Source organism: Cibotium barometz, chromosome 62, assembly GCF_041138505.1.
Source record: "Cibotium barometz isolate CiBa-2024 chromosome 62, ASM4113850v1, whole genome shotgun sequence".
Taxonomy (NCBI): domain Eukaryota; kingdom Viridiplantae; phylum Streptophyta; class Polypodiopsida; order Cyatheales; family Cibotiaceae; genus Cibotium; species Cibotium barometz.
This window is the reverse complement of record NC_141107.1, coordinates 29236173-29258976: the sequence shown is the minus strand read 5'-3', so window position 1 is coordinate 29258976 and position 22804 is coordinate 29236173. Positions and strand designations below refer to the sequence as shown.

At 40.9% G+C, this 22804-nt stretch overlaps 1 pseudogene; it reads left to right on the top strand.

The window, feature by feature from the left end:
- The first annotated feature begins 239 nt into the window (after positions 1–239).
- Positions 240–22410, top strand: LOC147604337 (uncharacterized; annotated as a pseudogene).
- Positions 22411–22804: the final 394 nt, after the last annotated feature.

Below are 22804 nucleotides of genomic sequence, written 5' to 3'. Positions count from 1 at the left end.
CCGATCTCCATCTTCACCTTGTTTCGGACATATCCAGAATCAAGCGATTAAGCTATTCCAATCGTTTTGGAAGCTATTCATCGCTTAGTTCCATCTCGTATAGTCATAGCCCGAATCAAGCGATAGAGCTAATCCAACCATTTTGGATCCGCCTCATCGCTTAGTTCGGGCCACTGTTAGTTTTTTTATCTCAACTCACAAATCACCCTGATCGGGTCTATTCTTTTTCTTTAACTTCAATGGCGAGGACAAAATAGACTACAAGGAAAGTCTACGCCCCTTCGGAGTGAAAAAGCTCAAGACAAACCACGATCTTCCAAAAAGCCAGTTGTCGATAAAAAACAAGAAAAGCCTCCTCCAAAGCCTCGTGCTAGGGCAACAGCAAGAAAGAGATTAAATTATCAGGTGGTCACGAAGAGAGATCAGAGCAGCACAAAAATCTACTAATCTTCTCATCCCTCGACTACCATTTATGCGGGTTGTCAGGGACATATCAGAAAGGTTAATTGGCAAAATGAGAAACACAAATCTTGATAAAGTCCGATGGGAGTCACAGGCCCTTATGTGTCTTCAAGAGGCTACTGAGGATTTTTTGATCGACTTTATGAATGATGGATACATTGTTGCTGCATTTGCTCATAGGATCACTCTCATGAGCAAAGATTTTGTGCTTGTGTCCAGACTTAGATACAAGTTTGACAAAGCTTTGGAACCCATTCCAAGTCAAGATATGAGGGCTTTTGAAATTCTAAATATTCCTCCAGCAAGACAACCCAAACAATCAATTGTTATTGAAGATGTTTCGCATACTTATAGTACAAGAAAAGCTCAGGATATTAAAGAAGAAGTGGAGAAAGAGAGAGAGCAGGAGAAGATTACAGAGGATGCCATTCTTTCTCAGCAAGCTGAAATTCTTCATGCATCCAATTCAGAACTTTATCAGAATGTAACAGGTCAAATGGTAGTAGATGTCTCCATGCATGGAGAGGATGAGGTTTATTATGACATTGCCCCTGAAGACACAAGTATGCTTGTGAATCACAATATTGAGATATGTGACACAGTCCTCTTTATCTGTCTGAGGTTTGTGTGGATTTCCTTTTGCTTTCTTGATGAATTTCTCAGATTCCATATTTTATTGATATGTTTTGTTTATGTCTCCAGATGTCTTATGAGGGATCTTCCTAACTCAATGGATATGCAAGTGACCATTCTTGATCCCCTTGTAACACAGTGCCTTTTCAATAGGCAAGGGGATCTTGCAAGTTTTCTAAAAAACTTTGATATGCTGACATGCAATTACATTGTATACCCTTATGTTGAAGTGTAAGACTCACACTCAATTATCTTTTGTCCATCATTACAATATTCACAACTAATTGCAGTATTCATCTTATCACAGAGGCCATTGGAGTCTTATTATCTTCAATCTATTGGATATAGATGTAATCTTTATGAATTCTTTAGCATCCATTCATGGGAGAGGTTTGTGAAAAATTAATTTTTATGTTTATGCATAAATAGTTAATTTACCAAAAAGAGGAATTTCTAGTAATTCATTTTTATGTTAAAAGAGGGACAATGGAAATCCATGTACTCCAATGAAGTAAGAGAAAAATTGTGATGCTAAAATAATGCATATTTTATTTAAAAATTAAAGAAGGATTTTAGTTAAATTTATCTTTTTGTATAGATAAATTTTAGATGATGAAAGAGGAATTCCTACTATATTGGAATCCAAATATTTAAATGAGGAAAGTGTAATTCCTAGTGTAAAGGAATTAATGAAGATTTTTATTTAAATTTTTAAGAGAAAATTTAGTTAAATTTATCTTTTTGCATAGATAAATTTTAAATGATGAAAGAGGAATTCCCACTATATTGGAATCCAAATATTTAAATGAGGAAAGTGTAATTCCTAGTGTAAAGGAATTAATGAAGATTTCTATTTAAATTTTAAGAGAAATTTTAGTTAAATTTATCTTTTTGTATAGATAATATTAAATTATGAAAGAGGAATTCCCACCATATTGGAATTCAAATGTTTAAATGAGAAAAGTGAAATTTTTAGCTTAATTAAATTAATGGATATTTTTATGTAATTTTTAATAAGAATTTTAAGTAGATTTAATTTATGATAAAAGAGGAATTCCCATGATAATTGGATTGCACTCATTGAAATGAGAAAAAGAATGATTTCAAGTTTATTCAAAAAAATAGGTATTGATATTTTAGTTAAAAGAAGAATTTTTATGATATTTAAGAAAAGATGGATTTGAATTAAATTTTAGTGTCAAAAGATGAATTTCCACCATAATTCTACCTAATGAATTAAGGCTGAGAAATTATGTGGCATTAAGAATATCTTTGGATATTTTAATTGGTAAAATCACTAAATTGATATTTACCCAAAATCTAGATGTTTAGTTGAAGGGAATCCTTGTAGAACTAAACCGAATGAATTTGGTTAGACTACGTGAGGGAGGGAGAGTAAACCTAATTGTCCTTCTCTCCATCTGAATCTCGATCTGAATCAGATAAAAACTTCGTGTGATGACCAATTCCAGTTACTAAATCCAAAGAATAGACTACCGAAACTAATCTAGTTTTTCCTTCACCAAACTCACCAAGAATCTAGTTGGACAAATGGACAAAATGATGGGTAGATTACCCTCATGAGAGATCAAGGATCCTCATTATGAAACTGGGAATTATGGAAAAAGGGTTGTCGAAACCGATCTCAAACTGGAATTTTACTTGCATTGGAACCTCTATTTTTTCATTCAAAGGACTATTTTACACCAAAATGCTGGAGGAAGCATTTCGCTTATGTTTTTCTAAGAGAAGGTTTGGAGAGACGAAAAACTCTCTCACTTGTAGCAAGAGTAGTATGATCCACACTTAGCTCAATCCAATGGGATTTGCATCCCTTTCGGAGCTAGGGATTCAACCCGTACCGGTGCACAAAAGCTTATCCATTTGATGGAGAGAATGCTAAGAAAACTACTACTATTGACATAGACTCATCACACACTCAAACTCAATCTTGCAATTGCTCAACTCCACATTCTATTCATCCATACATCCAAACAAGAAGAAAGCCTAGCTATTGCTTACACAAAGATCAAGCATTCTTCATTCTCAAATAAACATTTCCCTAGCATGCACACAACCCTTTAAGCTATCAATAAGAAATATGCATACTAGAGAATTGACAAGAGAAGAGAGACTAATATCAACTCATTGCATTGAATTAACAAAAGAATAGAACTTACAACAATGTAGATGGGGAGTGAGAAGAGCTTGCACCTCTATGGAAGAAGAGGGAGAGCTAGTCTCAAGAGAGCTCAAACATGAGTTTGCCCAATGTGTCCATGCTCTCAAATGAGCCACCTTTTAAACAAAAATTCTAGAACTCTCAAAAGTTCCCATGTGGGATTATTGTGAAGCCCTCTCCCACATTCATCTACAAAGTGGAACTCTTTACAAGAGCCCTAAGTATCTTTTTTGTTGCTTCCTTGTATTGATCTTCATTTGCATGCAACACTCCCCCCTTCCTATTTTGCGTACGTCCTCGAGCGCGGTAGTAGCAAGAGCTACAACAAAAAACAATTGATACATTGAAGTCTTTTATTGAAAAAGAAAAAGAAAAGAAAAGAAAAGAAAAATCAGCAATGATAATTTTCACACGTGAGCATACAAGTGCAAGGCTGATTAAAGTTTTAATGAGTACTAAAATAGGTGAGTAAAGACTAGTCAAAGTGAGACTTAAGTGGTAGATAATGCTATGCAAAGGCAAGTGTGCTTTGTACACCGCCGGTTATGACCGCAGTCTCAATGTCCTACAAGTATGTAAGTTATTCCTAAGTGGCATACCTACTCCTAAATATGAGCAAAGGTGATTGGAACTCTCGTTTTTTTTTTTTTTGATATGTGTGTAGAAGGTGATAAAGATTAAGGTTCTATCCCAAAGAGACCCAAGCAATGGCCAAGAGACCTTTGCCAAGAGAATCTAAAGACCGCTAAGTATCTCAAGGGCGACAGACCCTTTTTCTTTCTGTTATGACCTAAGGAGTACCCCTTGAAGATGAAAGCATCGGTCTTGAGGGCCCATAGTGTACCCCCGAGTCCTACCAACATCTATCAAGGCGATAGATTCCTCAAAGTTCTTCTTCTGAAGTTTTTAGACATCAGTGTTCACCCCATAGAAACCAAGGCATCGGCCCCAAGGTGCTAAGACAACCTCAGGTCCTACCAAGCATTTCACATGGCGGTAGACACTTCCTGTCTCAATTTATTTTGGATATATATTTTTTAGGGCACATTTTCGTAAATTTTTATTACTCCTAGCACCTAGCTCATATCTAAGAGGTAGCTACCACTAAGGATAACTAATATACCTTGAAAACATAAATACTTGGTATACTCCATTGGTATATATCCTACACTGTCTTTAAATAGAAATATCTTTTACTAAGTCTTCTAAGACTCTAGAACTCACTCACCATATTTTAACAACTAATCAAAAACTCAAACCAGCCAATATTATGTGAACATGCAAACCATATAATCGAAAGATAAGAGCACATAAAGAAATAAAGATTAAGATTTGAATACACCTGTTGTAGTGCCCTGTTGATGTTGTTCGTTTGCATTGATGCATTGCTGATTTTGTGCAGATTGCTCCTCCTTGATCTTTGTAGGCGTAGCATGTCTCCCCCCTTCCTAATTTGTGTGCAAGGTAGGTGGACTAGTGGGGCGTGTTTGATGCTCTTGTTTTAGCGAGGATCTCTGCAAAATTTTTATTAACAAACAAGAAAAGAAAAAAAAATAAAATTTGCCATTGGTGCCAAACACCGAATATAGCCGAGGGGAAAAACCCAATGGGAGAAAAGTGCCCTGGCTTGTCGTTCTTATTGTGTAGTCGATGTGCTTACCCTTACGCTGGTGGTGGATCTGTGTCCTCGTCTGCTGGAAAGATGGTATCAATTTCCTCAGGATGCAGAGACAACCCCTCACAAAAACCTGCCGCTGGAGAAGGTGGTAGAGGAAGGAGTGCTTCCTCACTAAAGTATGGCATTGGTTCTATGGGAAGGTTAATCAGACAGTTTTGATTTTGGAACTGTGCAATGTAGGTACTCATATTGATCCAATATTGACATGTGGGGGCTTGGGGAAGGAGGGCTTGCAAGATCGGTGGTTGCAAGTCATTTAGGCTTGTATCCCTCCATTGTTGTGCTTGAACCTCCTCAGGTAATCGTCGTTGATTTGGTCCCCTCTCTGGTATTCTCACATTAAGAAGATTATGGCGTTGGGGTGTAACTCCCACAATTTGCTTCATTAAGCCCGTGCCATATCGTCTAAAGTAAGAGCGGCATATCCAACAAATATGTGAAGCTTCTTCTAATACAAGCCGTGCACACTCCTGACAATGTGGAAATGGGTGATGCAGTTGATAAAATAATGTGACAAAGTGATGCCCACAGCAATTTTCACCTAAGGGAGCATAGAAGTACCTAGAATGTGTTTGAAATGGAGGAGCACTATAACCCCCGCGATGATCTGGTCGAGTACTATCGGGGTCAATGCATGGTGGACATGTATCTTGCCAAATATCCATCAGGAGTTATCTGGACGTAGAACAATGAAATTTAGAACACTCATATCCATCATGACAATTCCAATCAAAAACAAGATTATTTCAAAGAAAACACATCTTCTAAAGGCATAAGGAACTACATTATTCAAACATTGATTTACCAAAGAGCTTTAATTGTAGTGTTAATGCCTTATCTTTAGTTTTTGGTATATCCTTTTTAAGAGGTGGACACTTTAGCAATTGTCTTGGAATTTGAGCAAGATAAGAGGTTTTAGGCATTGAAATGCTAGAATCTATGCTCAAATGAGACACATTTGGACTCGTCGTAGGTACACAAGTTGTTGGTTGAATTGTGAAACAAGGAGAAATAGGGACAGCAGGTGTTTCAATACATGTTTTAGGAAGATCAACCCAAGTTGTTTTGTAGGTGCTATCACAGCCACCTTTCCTTTCTTGAAGAGTTTGTGTTGATTTCTTTTGCACCCACTGATATGGACAATCAATTTTGGCTTTTGGAATCTTTCTGAAACACTCTTTTACCCCTGTCAAAGCATGGCATTTTGGAAGTTGCACCCTCATAATAGCCTTGTGCTTTGAGCACATTTTTTGGGACCCATCGAGTAACAATTCGAGGTTTAGGCTTGGAAATGATGTGCTTCTTAGGAGGCTTAGCAACTGGAGTAGATGGTACAAGTTTGTACGCAGCTTTGGGTAGCCACATTGATAATTCCTTTTTGCCTGGCCTTCTTTGAGCAGCAACTAGATTAGTTGGAACATGCCAGCCATGGCCCTCACTTGAGTACTCATCAATTATCCACATCATTTGTTTTGGAGCTTCAAGAGCAAATTTTGATTGTGGGTTGGGTAAGGTAGAAACATTACCCCCTTGACACGATAAAGCTCGTGGTGTAGCAGATCCCAAGATGCAATCAGAATCAATTTGCAACTTGTATTGTCTATTCTTCCAATCTAATGAGCAATTGGTAGCACTTAACCACGATCTACCGAGAACAACCTCTACTACAGCCTTGGACTTACGTGCCACATAAAAGGGCACTGACATCTGGTGATCATGAATGGTCATCATAATGACACATTTTTCCTCTATAGGGTTATCTTCTCCGGAGAAGCTTCGTAGGTCCACAGGAATTTGCACAAGTGGTGGTTGACCCAAGGCTATCCAGGTATCAAACGAGAGAACATTATAATCTGCACCAGAGTCAATTAAGGCAGAGACAAAGTAGGTAGTCTCATGAAGATGAAGTCCCACTTGAATATTGAATGGTTCGACATATGGCTCATCAGTAGCCAACTGTATGGCTAACATAGAAGCTTTGCGACGCTCCTTGGCTTTTGCAACTCTAGCTTTAGCCTCCTCTTGAGCCTGACGTTTAAGTAGGTCAAGTGCTTTTTTCCGTGTTTGTGCAGCATGCATCTGTTGAAGCATGGCTTCAGTTAATGGTTCATTGTATTTCTTGAGACAACTTCCATTAATGAAGTTAGGCATTTGCTCACCTTCTAGTGTCTCTAAACGCACTGCACCACTTGGGGTAAGCTCATTAATCACAAACGGTCCTAAGCCACGTTTTTTGAGCTTTCTCTTATGCTTCTTAAGTGTGTATAAGAGCACCAGGTCTCCTTTTTTGAATCGGCCAGTTGTTACGTTTCTATCATACCATTGCTTTTGTCTCCTCTTCTCGGCATACACCCCCATTACCGCTAATAAGCGGGTTTCATCAAGCTTTTCCAATTCGTCAACGCGTTGTGAAAGCTCATGACCAGTCCAATCCAATTGTTTAGCTACTCGTAGAGTAGGTACAAGAAATTCAATGGGAAGAATTCCATCTAGCCCAAAAGCAAGTTCAAATGGGGTTGTGCCCACAGATGTTTTATAGGCTGTCCTATATGCCCAGAGAACTGAGTGCAACTTTTGCTCCCAATCAGTCCTATGTCCCTCCACAATCTTTGTGAGTGCTGTGCAGAGAATCTTATTAGTACTCTCGGCTTGTCCATTAGTCTGGGGATGATAGGGTGCAGAACGCTTGTGAATTACCATAAATTCTTGAAGCAAAAATTCTATGACTTCATTTACAAAATGTGTTGGAATTAGGGTTGCAGGAATGCACACACAACTTCAAGAAGATTAGGAAGCTTGAGCACAACACAGTAGTGTATTATGAGTGCCAAAAATGAAAGATAACAAGCCCTAGAAGATAATGGGCGTATATACAATGCACGGGGGAAAAAACCTCCTAGTGAGGGAAAAAGTACCCCGGCGGTCCTAAGTGTGTTCACACACATCACTACTATAATATGGTAACAAATCCCCCCTGGAGTGATGCGGTGAACAAGAGCTAGCACTCATGTATAGGGAAGTGTCTAGCTATGTGGACGAATCCACAAAAGGGAGTAAGCCCAAAGCTTTGCGAAAAGCTTCGAACTTCTCACGAGGCAGAGCCTTTGTGAAAAGGTCTGCAAGGTTATCCTGTGTTGGCACATAAGCCAAACTGATCTCTCCTGCAGAGAGTCTCTCCCTGACATAATGGTAGTGCACCTCAATGTGCTTCGTACGAGCATGGAACACTGGGTTCCGCGCAACTGCCAATGCGCTCTGACTGTCAGTGAAGATGGTGGTGGCAGATGGCTGCCCAACACCCAAATCAGCCATAAGGCGTCTGAGCCACACACACTCAACCGTAGCTGTGAAAGCTGCCCTGTACTCAGCTTCACAACTAGAAGTGGCCACAGTAGGCTGCTTCTTGCTCAACCATGATATGCATGAGCTTCCAAGCATGAAGCAAAAACCACTCGTGGACACGCGTGTGTCATAACAACCAGCCCAGTCAGAATCTGAAAAAGCATGTAAATCTGGCGGCAATGATCCCCCCTTGGGATAAAACAACCCAAGATGCCGAGTACCACTCAAATAGCGAAAGATACGCTTCACTGCCTGCCAATGCTTAATGCCTGGGCTATGCATAAATCTGCTCACCTGTGAGACTGCAAACTGAATGTCTGGCCTCGTAATGCATACATAAATGAGGCAACCAACAGCTGTCTGATAGAGTGTGACATCAAAGTGATCTCCAGCATCATGAAGACTCAACTTCAAACCTGTCTCCATTGGAGTAGCAATAGGCTTGCAGTCTTCAAGGCCAAATCTCCGCAACAATGTTTCAATATACTTTGTCTGACACAAAGCAATACCTCCATCACACTGCTTAAATTGTATCCCCAAATAATGATGCAAATGCCCCAAATCTGACATCTCAAAAGAGGCATTCAAATCAGCCTTAAAATCAGCAATATGACTCTCATTTGGTCCTGTGAGCAGCATGTCATCGACATAGAGAGCAATGATTAGATGTACACCATCCACACGTTTAACATACAAAGTGCTTTCTGTTGGACTATTCTGAAACCCATGTGCAGTCAAATATGCATGTATTTTTTCATACCAAGCTCGTGGAGCTTGCTTTAAACCATATAAAGCCTTTTTTAACCTGCACACTTTGTTTTCCTGCCCTCTTTGAACAAAACCACGAGGCTGCGATACATACACCTCCTCATGTAAATCTCCATTTAAGAACGCAGTCTTTATGTCCAGCTGATGTACATTCCAACCATTATGAGCTGCTAATGCACAGATGCTACGAACAGTGGTCATACGACATGTGGGAGCAAAAGTCTCATCAAAATCAATGCCCTTCTCTTGAGCATAACCTTTTGCAACAAGCCTAGCCTTATGGCGATCCACTGTGCCATCAGGCTTACGCTTCAATTTGTATACCCACTTAGTGCCAATGGCCTTCTTGCCTGGGGGCAAGTCACATAAAGACCATGTACTATTCTTCATAATAGCATCGTATTCTGCTTGCATAGCAGCCATCCAATTTTCTGAACTTTGTGCCTCATCAAATGAAACAGGCTCACTTTCATCGCACATACTAGAAACAGCCAATGCATAACAATCTGACGCATAAGAGGCACCATGAGAGCCAGAACGAGTGCGACTAGACAAAGGGGCATCCAACTTGCTGTCACGCAAAGTCTGCACCAGCCATCTAGGCATATTCCTAGAGCCCTCAATCTCTTGTCTCTCATCCTCAAGTGCATCATGCACATCTGCATCAGATATAGGCTGATCTGTGCCATCATTTAAAACCTGCATAGGCTGAAAAACTGCCTCATGAGGTATTGCACTTGACTGTGCACCACTGAAAAGAGGCAACAATGTATCATAGACATCACGTGAGCTGATATCTGTCTCCTTAGTACATGAAACCAAGGGCTGAACTGCATCTTCCACAAATACAACATCACGGCTAACCAAAATGCGCTTTGTCTGTGGATGATACAAACGATAGCCTTTGCTCTCAGCACTATATCCAACAAAAATACATTTGACAGCTTTGTCATCCAATTTTCTGCGATGTTGCACAGGCACTAATGCATATGCCAGGCAACCAAAAACACGTAAATGGCCAACAGATGGCTTGCAGCTATGCCAAGCCTCATATGGAGTGACAACCTGTAATGCTTTGGTGGGACACCTGTTTAGTACATAAGTGGCACACATGACAGCCTCAAGCCAAAAACCATGTGGTAGACTTTGACTCTTAACCATACATCTTGCCATTTCCATGAGAGACCTGTTTTTTCTCTCAGCCACACCATTTTGCTGTGGTGTATACGGCACTGTACATTGGTGTTTTATCCCACGCTCAGCCAGAAATGCATTAAATTCTGAAGACATATACTCCCCCCCTCGATCTGAACGGAGGGTGCCCATCTTACTTTCTGACACATTTTCAGCCATAACCAAAAACTGTTTGAAGCACAAAAACACTTCGGACTTTGCCTTCAAAGGATATACCCATGCATGCCTGGTAAAATCATCAATGAAAGTCACGAAGTAAAGGTAGTTTCCAAATGATGGAGTTTGCATGGGACCACAAACATCACTGTGAACAAGCTGCAATCTGCGTTCAGCTCTCACTGATCCATCTTTGGGAAAGGAAGCACGCTGCATTTTACCCAATATGCAGCCCTCACAAACATGCTTGACAGGTGCCTCAAGCTTAGGCAAAGAAGACACCATTTCAGATTTCTGCAGGCGCAGCAAACTTGCAAAATTCAGATGACCAAAACGTGCATGCCACAGTTTTGCATCTGAAATAGCCTGCGTATCCATAATAGCACATGCTGAATCCTCTACACATTTGCCATCCATATTGAGCTTATACAGCCCTCGACATAGTGAACCAGATGCTACAATGATGTCACCACAAGAGAGATCATGAACAGTACATCTGTCATCCACAAATTTTACAACCAAACCTGTTTTGGCAAATGCGGAGACTGACAGCAGATTCTTTTTGATCCCTGGCACATACAATGCATCAAAAAGTGTAAAGGTGTTGCCATTTGCAACATTCAGCACAATCTGTCCAACTCCTTCAACGGGATAAGAGGAGTTATTGGCACAAGTGACAGTATTCCCTGTGGGAGCAGACTCAAGGAAAGTGAATAAACTGCGCTGCGAGGTGATATGCTTAGTGGCACCACTGTCAAAGTACCATACATCTGAATCTACTGCAGACATACATGTGTCATGCAAAGATGGGTCATAACTGCACTGCGCATTGAATGCCCATTCTGTATCTAGCACAACATTAGCAGATTCATTGTTAGAAGGAGAGGCATCTGCAACAGCCATACCAGCCTCTTTCTTCTTAGCCTCTTTCGCAGCCAGCTTAGGACACGCTTTGATGACATGATCATTTCCCTTACAGTACTTGCAAAATGTCTTCTGTTTGTCACCCTTCTTCTCATCTTTGTCTTCCTTCTTTGGTTGCGCAGCATTTGCAGATTTCTGCTTACTAGAAGAAAAGCCAGCTTTACCTTTCCCGCTTCTCTGACTAGCAACGAAAGCTTGATCTGCGACACGCATAATATTCCTGTTTTGCCTTGACTGGTCTTCTTGCAGCAAAACAGAAACTAACTCCTCAAATGATAAGGCATTGGGATTGCCTTTCATCATCAAGCGAAGAGTGGAAGCAAAACCCTGATAAGAATCTGGTAGACCATTCAAAACAGTCTGCACAAGTGAACTGTCTGACAGGATTTCATCTGCAGAAATGAGCTGCTCTTTGAAATCCTTGATCTTTGTCAAAAAGCTATCCATAGAATCACCTTCGTTCATATGCTCACTCTCCAACTGTTTTCGGAGATAAGCAACACGAGCCTCATTTCTTGCCTGATACAATGTGGCAAGTACATCCCAAGCATCCTTAGAAGTCCTGCAGGAGCGAATATGTGGGATAATGGTACGTTTGACAGACAGCGCAATCAAGGCATGAGCCTGCGCATCTCTACCATCCCAACGAATCTGCTCTGCTGAAAGTGGTGGTTCTCGAACAGCTGCTACAGCACTTGTGCCTGCACCATCATCAACAGTACCTGTTTCTGATGTGTTTGCAGCATTCCCAGCCACAATAAGACGTGCATCAATACCCTGCACAATGTTCCATAACCCCTTTGCTACCAATACATGTCGCATCATATATGCCCACAATGGATAGTTGGTGCCATCCAACTTATCCTCAGCAGCCAACATGCGGAATACATCATTGTTGTCAGCCATGGCCAATGACTGTACTACTAGATGTAAATGCTGTCTGCAAGAGGAAAACCTGTATAAAATCGACCTGTGCTATGTAGCACAGCCCAAAACAGACGAATGGGCACCTGTCCTGCAGATTTCAATCTTGACAGAAAATCTGCACAGTAGGACGATTTTGCCTGCGCAGTACTTGGAATGCAAAAACGGAGGGCGAAATGACTTCAGATCAAAATTCTGAAATGACCAAGCCCTACGGGCTTACCCACGGCATATACTAACCTGCAGACGCTCGTGAAACCTCGTCGCAATCGGAGGAGATGAAGCGGCAGGTGCCGGTGATGCTGCCCGGGAGGAGGAAGCCTGCTCTGATACCAATTGTTGGAATTAGGGTTGCAGGAATGCACACACAACTTCAAGAAGATTAGGAAGCTTGAGCACAACACAGTAGTGTATTATGAGTGCCAAAAATGAAAGATAACAAGCCCTAGAAGATAATGGGCGTATATACAATGCACGGGGGAAAAAACCTCCTAGTGAGGGAAAAAGTGCCCCGGCGGTCCTAAGTGTGTTCACACACATCACTACTATAATATGGTAACAAAATGTACACCTTGATCACTAACGATCTCAATTGGTAAGCCATAGCGTGTAAACACGTACTCATACAAGAACTTAGCTGTGGTTCTGGCATCATTTTTTACTGTTGCCTTTGCCTCTACCCATTTAGTCAAATAGTCGGTTGCGACTATAATATATTCGGCATGCGTGTTACGAGCTGGAGGTTTAATGGGACCGACAAAATCAATACCCCATTTTGCAAAAGCACGTGTGCTTAACATAGGCCGCAATGGCATGTTATCCTTTGTGATGGGAGGTTTGGTCCTTTGACAATCGTCACAACGTTTCACATATTCTTCGGCATCCATTTGTAAGGTTGGCCACCAAAGCCCAGACCACCTAATCAACTTAGCTGTGGTATTACCAGAAAAGTGTCCACCCCCTACACCTGCATGTGCATGAGTTAAGATTTTCAGATAGTCAGCTTCACATACACACATGCGTAAGTTGCCATCCTTGCCCCTCTTGTAGAGTTGGCCCTCTATTAGCATATAGTTTGCTGCTTCAATTTTAATAGCCTGCTTTTGATGTTTAGGAATTGTTTGATCCGTATGACCATGCTGAAGATAGTCCACAATATACTTACTCCAACTTGGTGTAGTTGAAATTTGGAATAATGTGACATTATGAATTGGCTTCTGTATTTTACATGAAGCACAGTTACGAACAAATGTTTCAGCATCTGCATGCATGGTAGGCCACCATTGCCCATCTTGAGATATACGTCGCACACAAGTGGTAGCTGATGCATGGATTCCATCGATACCCGCATGTGCCCATTCCAAGATCTCCTCATATTGGTCGGGGTTAGGTATAAGCCTCAACACTCCATCATTACCCTGACGATATAATCTCCCTGAGATTAGCTTGAATGGTCGCCATAGGTCCACATTAGGACCCGCTAGTTGTATTTGCCCACTTGTCAAAATTTCTAAAATGGATTCAGACCATCTAGGAGCTGTCTCTACAAGGAAAAGTGTTGAATCTAACATATCATCATCCACACCCACAGGAGCTTCGCCAGAGGTGATTCGAGACAAATGATCTGCCCTTAGATGAGTTGTTCCTTTTCAAACTGCAACTTCAAAATCAAACTCAAGAAGGATGATAAACCACCTTACTATCCTTCCAGTTGCACAAGGCTTATTCACCAAATATAGCAATGCTTGATGGTCCACAAAAAATATGAATTTGTTTGCCAAAAGGTAATGGCGAAACTTTTTCACTGCATATATCATGGACAATCCTTCTCTTTCTGTTGTGGTGTAATTCCTCTCAGCATTGTTCAACTGTCGACTAGCATATGAGATTGGGAAATCCTTATTGTGTTCACCCGATTGAGCCAAAATACATCCAATTGCAAAGTTGGAAGCATCAATATGGACATGAAAGATTTGGTTCCAATCTGGTGCCCGTAAAATGGGTGCAGTCACTAATGCTTGCTTCAACTTTTCAAAGGATTCCTCACACTCATCAGTCCAATTAAACTTTACAAGAAGAGCATATAACGGTCTGGCTAGGACAGCATACATGTAGATGAATCTACGGTAATAGCCACAATGTCCCATGAATGTTTGTACCCCTTTAGGGTTGATAGGCCGAGGTAATGAGACAATGACATCAATTTTATCCATATCTGTTGAAATCCCATTGCGAGAAACAATATGGCCCAAAATTTTCCCTTGTCTTACCATGAATTTGCACTTGTCAGGATTCAAGCATATACGATAAAGTTGACACTTTTGAAACACAAGTCTCAGGTGTTCTATATGATCATCATGCTCTTGTGAGTGAACACATAAATCATCCATGAAAATCTCAAGAAATTGCCTAAGGTACTCCTTGAATACATGACTCATTAACCGCTGAAAGGTTGCTGGCGCATTTGTTAGACCAAATGGCATAACACGATAGGCAAAGATGCCATCTTCAGTAGCAAAGGCTGTCTTGTGTTGATCCTTTGGATCAATTGACACTTGATTGTACCCGGAGAATCCATCCAAGAAACTATATGCCTTTTTCCCTGCAACTCGTTCCAGAACATGATCCGTGATTGGAAGTGGGTAATGATCACGCACAGTAGCTGCATTTACCTTCTTGAGGTTTACACATACTCGAAGTTTTCCATTTTTCTTGGGCACCACTACAATAGGGGAGACCCATTCAGTGTGTTCAATCTCATAGATAAATTCTGCCTCTAAGAGCTTGTCTATTTCTTCCTTTATCTTCCGTGCAAAGTTTTCATTGTAAGTATAAGGACGTTGCTTGGAGGGTTTTGCATCCTCTCGCAATGGAATTGTATGCTGACATATGCTTGGATCAACTCCTTTGAGGTCTTTATAACTCCAAGCAAAAACATTGCGATACTCCTTTATTGTTTGTATTAATAACTTCTCCTCATCCAAGGATAAGTCTGTGGCAATCCACACATAGCGAGGCTCTTCTCCTGGCTTAGCAATATCAATCTTTTTTGCATCCTTTGGACCATCGTATGAAATTCCTGGCACGCTTGGTTTTTGACGCATGGGCTGTTGAAGAACAATCTTCCGATCTTGAAGAGTGTACTGTGTGAAATTGGGAGGAACATTTAGACCTTGCTCTTGTCCACTTGAGTCTTCACTCATTGAAGACCATGCGGTTTTGAGCTCTCCTTTGCTATCTTGCATCAGATTTTTTTGTTCAACCGTTGTTTTTGCACTTCCCACACTCTTTTTTGAATCAGTTTTAGACTTGAGTTGTGGTTTTTGTTTCTTCGTCTTTTTACGATTTTTGCTAACAGTTGTTAGCTTTTCCCCTGCTTGGAATCCATCTGATCGTTTGACTTGGTCTTTGATACTGTCTTGTGCTTGGACATAGTATAGATATCCGTTCTTTCCTGAGAAGTGAGGTTGTGGTCGAGAGTTTTCACTCTTAGACCCCTCCTTTTCTTTTTGGAGTCTCTCATGTTGTTCACGCTCATCTTGTCTACGGGTTCTTTTATGGCTCTTACAGCATTTTCGTTTAGGTCGGCTTCTAGGGATCTCTACCTGAACCTCCCTTCCCCTCAAGAGTAGGTGTGCCTTTCCTAACTCTTCCTCAGGGATTGTCACCTCATTATTAAAATCAGAGTCCCAGCCATCTTCCTTATCAACGTCATTAGCAGATTCGAGTGTCAAGAGACTTCCTCGACATGCATAGCTGTTGTGGATGTATCTCTATAGTACAAATCATCTAAAAGGGCACGTGTTTGTACCATTCGTAGAGGAATAATATCATATCCATCTGAGTCACAAAATTGAATTGGCTTTGGTAAAGCACATGTCGATAATGTTGCAAGGACATGACTCCATTCTAATGGATCAATTAAATGCTCAGGGAAGGGTTGTGGAATGTATGCCTCGTCTGATACACTTCGATTACCCTTAAGTCTCTCAGTGCTGAAATCCCTACATGAGGCTCCACACATCCATAGATCTTCTCGCCCATCTGACAATGTAACTCTTGAGCCCTCAGATGAAGCAGAATCAAACTCATCTATTGGAGACCTTGTTACATCACGATATGAGTGATTTCTTAGGTTGACCCTTGTGATGACAGAATCATGTCGGAGGTACAAATAATTGTATCCCCAATCTTGAATCATTTGAAATTGTCGCATGAATGGTCTACCCAATATCACTTCGTAGTTTGGATGCTTTCCAAAATCCACTACTGCAAAGGTATGCTCATATTCAATCCCACATGTGGTGACCAATATGTTCTCAAGCAGCCCAAGGGGATGTTCTAAGCTTCCATCTGCTAGCTGCAAGCGCATCCTGGTACTCCCAATAGCTGGTTTGCCCCATTTTTCCCAAATGGACCGTGTTACAATGCCCACTCCTGCGCCACTATCAAGTATTGCAGTTGAAGAAACTTTTTGCACTTCTAATGGGAGGGTAGCATTTCCCTGATCGTCTTCACAAAATTTTCCTACTTTGTTGATAGGAACTGGCATTACATGCTTTGTCTCAGGATGTATAGTACACTCATGGTGACCCTTTTGTAGCAATACCTGCTCTGACAAACATGTGGCAATATCATTCCACAACTCAGGTCGACTTTTTATCAAATCAAGCAAAGGTAAGGTACAAGCCACTGGTGCTGACAAAATAGCTTGTACCATACTCATATCCTTCTCCTTAGTCAACCTTTTATGCATGGAGGGTATCCTCAAGGTTTGAGAACAGTTCTCATATTCTCCCAGATATGATGGTAAGGTTTTCATTGTATGCTTACTTCTAGGAGAAACAATTGTTTGAACTTCCTCTTGAATGCTTGGGTGTCTAAATTTGATTTCCGTGCCTCTGGTAAAATCCACCTCAGAGAATGGAGGCGAACTAATAGAAGACATGTTCTCATGAACTTTCTCATGAACTGCAGCCCATATCTCATTTGCCATGTCCTCATTAGCATCAATAACTTCATCATTGCATGGGAAGACAAGGCTAGGTGGTGGCAGATTACCCCCTTTCAATTGAGTGTCAATTGGTGCAGACCTTTCGCTCTGAGCTTGTGAAATGAACTCACTTTTCATTTCCCGACTTGACGACACTTCTGGTATGGTTTCTAATGTTGGCTTAAGAGAGGTTGGGCCCCGAGGAATAGGTGGTGGTGGTCCCTCAAGTATTGACTGAGCTTCCCTAATGAGTTGCTGATGTACAGCTAGATTGATCTTCTCCTCACAAGGGTTTGGGTATTCTTGAAGCTTTTTGGGTAGCTCAGATAAAGCTGCAATGCGACTTCTATGAGCATCAATGATGGCCTCTAGAGTCTCATTCACTTTATCCACAAAAACAGAACCCCCAGAACTAACCTCAGTCGTACTAGCCTCATCTTATTTAACACTAGGCTCAGGTTGAGGTTGATGTTCCTCACGCACTTCCTGGGATGTAAAAGTTTTATCCCGTATGTTTTGTTTAGAGGTCTCCTGAGAACTAGTGGATGTACTTTTAGTTTGTTTGTTTCGGTTCTTCTTCCTCCTAGTGGTCTTTTTTCTATTGGACTGTAGGGTCTTATCCACTAGATTTGTCTTTGCATCCCTAGTTCGAGGTGTCTCATCAGCATTTCGTGTTTGTGATCTAGTCATGAATCTAAGTGGCACGACATCATCATTCTCAGATGAAGGTGGCGATGGAACTGTGCCTACAAGGTTGAGTGAAACCTTTGGTTGAGAGGTGCCTTCCTCATGTGGTTTCAGCAGACAGTCTTTTGGGAAGTGTTCTACACAACACCCTAGACAATATCTTTCAATTGGTGGAAACTGTTGTACTGTTGTATTTGACCGAGATGCTTGCCTTGAGCGATGTGGACAATCACGAGCCCAATGGGGTTCTCCACACTCATAACAGGGGCCCATTGGTTTGGCCTCTACTTTCCTTGGCTGCCATTGACCTGAGGGGCCTGGAGTCCTAGGTTGGTAGCCGCCTAGCAACATTAAAGAGTTTTGTTCCCCTGGTTGAGTCTCCAGTGCTTGGCTTGGGTATGTGGAACTTTCAAAGATATTTTCTTTGGATGAATATGATACATATTCTTCCTCCACATAGCCTGGGTTTACCAATTCTCTACACATATTTGAATTGTCGTAGTCGACAACCCTCACAGGAGCAGTCCCTGGAGCAGGAGGTTGAGCACCAAGTACAGGTCGTGCTTGTTCTTGTGTCATCGGTGGCTTACGTTCAAAACTAGTATACTGTTGATACATTTGTGGAGCCACTCCACCCCTCGGCTGCTCACGTTCCTGTCTCATTCTCGCAATGCGAGTACAATCCTGTGTGGTGTGAGTAAAGTTCCAAGCACAGGCTTGGCACCATTTTTTTGTGGGTTGGTTTATGACTAGAGGAGAAAAGGTATTACAGTCCTCTGTTTTATGGTCACCGCCACATGCTCCACAAAGATGAGGACCCATAGGAAGCACACTCCTCATTCTCTGCTGCTGTTGTTGTGGCTGCATGGGGGGACGATAGGTTTGTCCTAATCTCCTTAGCACTAGGTTGGCTATCTGGTCAGGATTTACTAGCGCGCTAGACCCTGAACTTTGGTCATCACCCCATTGATTTCTAGGTTTCACCTCCGGGCCAGAACCATCTTGGAACTTGAAGTTATCGGTGAAATCCATAGCATCATGGCAACACTCATTGAAACTTGTATGCTTCTTCGCATAGAGATGTGTATGCAGTGTCGAATTTTTAAGGCCTTTTAAGAAGAGAGAAATTAATCGACTTTGGGCGGGCTTCTCATCCTCTGGGCAACGATTAATGTATTGCTTCATTCTATTTACACAGTCTCTAACACTCTCATTCTCACCTTTCTTGAAAGAGTAGATGTGTGCTACCGTGTCATGTTGAATTCCCATCAAGGAAAAAGCAGCAATGAATCTCTCTTCCAAAACTCGTAAAGAAGTTTTGTCTGAAGCCTCTAATGCCTGAAACCAAGCCAGGCTTTTCCCTCAAGAGTGAGTCCAAATCCTTCAATTTGAGTATGCTTATCAGCTACTTGCTCAGCTCGAACTGCTTGCCTAAATGCTGCTACATGATCGTATGGATCTCCCGACCCTTCATACTTCTTAACCAATTTCTGAAGAGTTGATGGCCTTACTTGTCGTGAATACTCATCGTAGGGCCTACGGCCTCTCATTCTCAGTGGGAATTGTTCCTCTCGTTGGAAAGATGGTCCACATGTTTCCAAAATTGGTGTGGGTACCCCATTACCAGCCTCACCAAACCCTTCCAAAGATCTTGTCACCCTCATTTCAGGAGGTGCATTTATGGGAGGCCGAGTTAGCTCCCCTATCCTCCGATTGTTATAATGAGAAAGATGTTGGTGTGAGGTGACTTGTGGTCGCACATTTAGTGTAGGACAATATCTTGGTGCTAGAGTTGGGCTACTAGCAGTGGTCCACTTGGATGTTGAAGGTCCCTCTCTAGTGAACTCTCGTAGGGGAGGAGCAACAGTTTCTCCAAGAAAGGCTGTCTCTCCTGGTTTGGCTGTATTTGTTGAGAACACTTCCATGAATAATGGTTGTCCTTTCCACGTGAGTTCCCTAATCTCTTTCCAATCTAAGGTTCGGTATTCATTGGCCCATTTATCAACTATTCTGTTCATGTGTCCTGCGAGCTTCTCAACTACCACCACATGAGCTAGAGGAAGATCTAGCTGTGGCAATTTAGTCGTGGCATAATATCCCTCTAACGAGTCCTTATAGACCTCTTGAAGTGGGTCATCCTGTAAGACCTTTGTCACAGGAATTTGTCGTACAAACTCCCATTGACTTTCAGCCCCCTGATCCAGTTTACTCTTGCCTTTTCTATCCCTTTCCAAATTTAGATCTACAAGGAGTAAATCATCTATGGATGGCTTTGAGGACTGGGCATTGGATGGTCCAGGTATGTCCGGCTCGATGAGCCAATCATTTCTAAACTCCCTTGCTCTGGAAAGTTCTGATAAGTCTAAGAACTCAGTTTTAGAGAGCTCCCCTGATTTGTCTACCGTTTCTGGATGGTAGGTGACTTCGTATAGCGAACACCATCTCCACCCATGTACATGTTACCCTGGTCATTGACTAGAGGTGCTCTATCAAGTTCTGAGAATATGTCGGCTATCTTAACAAGATACCGTTGTTGTGGATCCCTAAAGATCTCAGCTCCTTGAGCATTTGTGTAGACATATTGGAGTCTCACATTGAGTGTTAACCCCATGGTGTCGGCTTCAAATGGATTAAAGGATCTTGAGGGTGTCCTATTTGGGGCTACGGAATGACTATTTGTCGGTCCTAGATTGTCCATGGACAATGAACTAGTTGTTCTGGAGGAAAGGGTATCGGATTGGGATTCAGATAGGGTTTCAGCAATATCTGCCAAATTTCCTACCGATTGGGTCCCACTTTCTTGCGTAAGTACTCTAGAAGGTGCCGTAGGCCCTATGGCAGAATCTACACAACGTCCCGACCGCAAGTGCATAAGGTCAAAATTTTTTTGGTTTTTTTATGTGTTTTTGTTTTGTTTTGGTTTTGGTTTTTGTGTTTTGTTTTGTTTTGTTTTTTTTTAAATAGAAATATATATATATATATATATGAATATATATATATATATTTTTCACCCTACCTAACCACTAAAGGCAACTAAAAAGAATATGTGTAGTGTAATATCTACCCTATTTTTTTATTATTTGTTTTTTAAATGTTTTTTTTAATAATTTTATGTTTTTAAGATTTTTACCTTTTTTTTTTAAATTTACACAAAAATTATGAATCACACTAAAAAATACTAATTATGCACAAAGTTACAAAAATTAAAAAATACAGGTTAAACTAATTATGCAAAAAATTAAAGAATGAAGAATTACAAATTATGCAAAAAAGTAGACTCCTAAAAAATCAAAAAATTTTCTTTTGTCTTCTTTTGTTTTTTCTTCCTTTTTTTTGGTTTTTATTGTTTGTTTGTTTGTTTGTTTTTATTTTTATTTTATTTTATTTTTTTTTAAATAAATTTCGTGCCAAAAAATATGAGTTTACCAATTATGCATCATTTACAAAACTTCTAAAAAATAAAAATAAAAAATGCAAGCTTCTTTAATTATGCAAAAATTTAAATGATGAACAATGGTTTCAAAATACAAAAATAAAAATTGTTTTTTTCTTCTTCTTCTTCTTCTTCTTTTTTTTATTTATTTATTTTTGGTTTTGTTTTGTGTTTGTTTTTGTTTTTGTCTTTTTTTTTATAACAAAAAGTTAAAACAATGCAAATCACTCTAATTATGCTAAAAATTACAGAAATGAAAAATAAAAAATATGCAAACAATATGGACTCCTAAAAAAATAATTTAATTTTTTATTTTTTTTATTTTTTTTCTTTCTTCTCTCTATTTTTTTTAAAATTTAATTGTTTTTGTTTTTTTTAATCTTTTTTCTCTTTTTTTTTCTTCTTTTTTTTTCTTCTTTTTTTTCTTCTTTTTCTTTTTTAATCTCTTTGTTTTTTTTAAAAAAAATTAATTGTTTTTTAAATCTTTTTTCTCTTTTTTTTAATAAAAAAATATTATTATTTTTTGTTTTTGTTTTATTTAAAAATGTAAAAAAAACATTGAAAAATTAATTTAAAAAAATAAAAAAAATAAAAAAAAAAAGAAAAATACCACCTACCTTATCCTCCTCGCCGCTCGCTCCCGGATTCTTCGCCGGCGCACCACGTGGGTCGCCTTCTTCTTCTGCGCAGCTTTTCACCAACGCGTTTGCTCGAGAGTCTTCAGTAGCCGCCTGGGTTGCCAGCTGCCTCGCCAGCTGGGCTTAGCAGCTGCCCGTCGTCTCCGCACCTGCTGTCGCTTGCTTCTTTGCTCCTTCCGCGCCGGCCGCGCTGCTGCTCTGCTGCCCGCCTGCAGACTGCAGGTGCTTGCCTGCCTTCCTCTGAGTCGCCAGCCGTTGTGCCTTCTCTTACGTTCGCGTCTCAACTCTGCCCGGGGACGCTCTTCTACGATGCTCTTTAGAGTGGCTGGCGCTTCTCCCGGTCTGCTATGGCAGCTGGTGAAAAAAAATGGCCGTTCTGGTGAAAAGGAACGGTAACTGCAGTTCCTCTGTGCAGTTCGGTAGCGAGCCGGATAGGCTCTACAGCCTCGGCGCCTTCACCACCTCTACTGCCGTCCTCTCTTCCTTCTACCGTCGACGCTTGCTTCGCATCCACTTGGCCGCCTCGACGCCCTTAGCTCTGCAGGCGCCTCCCACCGCCTGACGCCTTCCACCTCAACTGCCGGCGCCTTCCACGTCAACTGCCGGCGCCTTACAGCACTCGATGCTGACGCCTTCCACGTCAACTGCCGGCGCCTTACAGCACTCTGCCGCGTTAGTTGCAGCCGACGCCCCCCAACTGCAGTGCTCGATGCAGGTTCTTTCACGTCGACATATAAAAGAATATATATATATATATATATATATATATATATATATATATATATATATA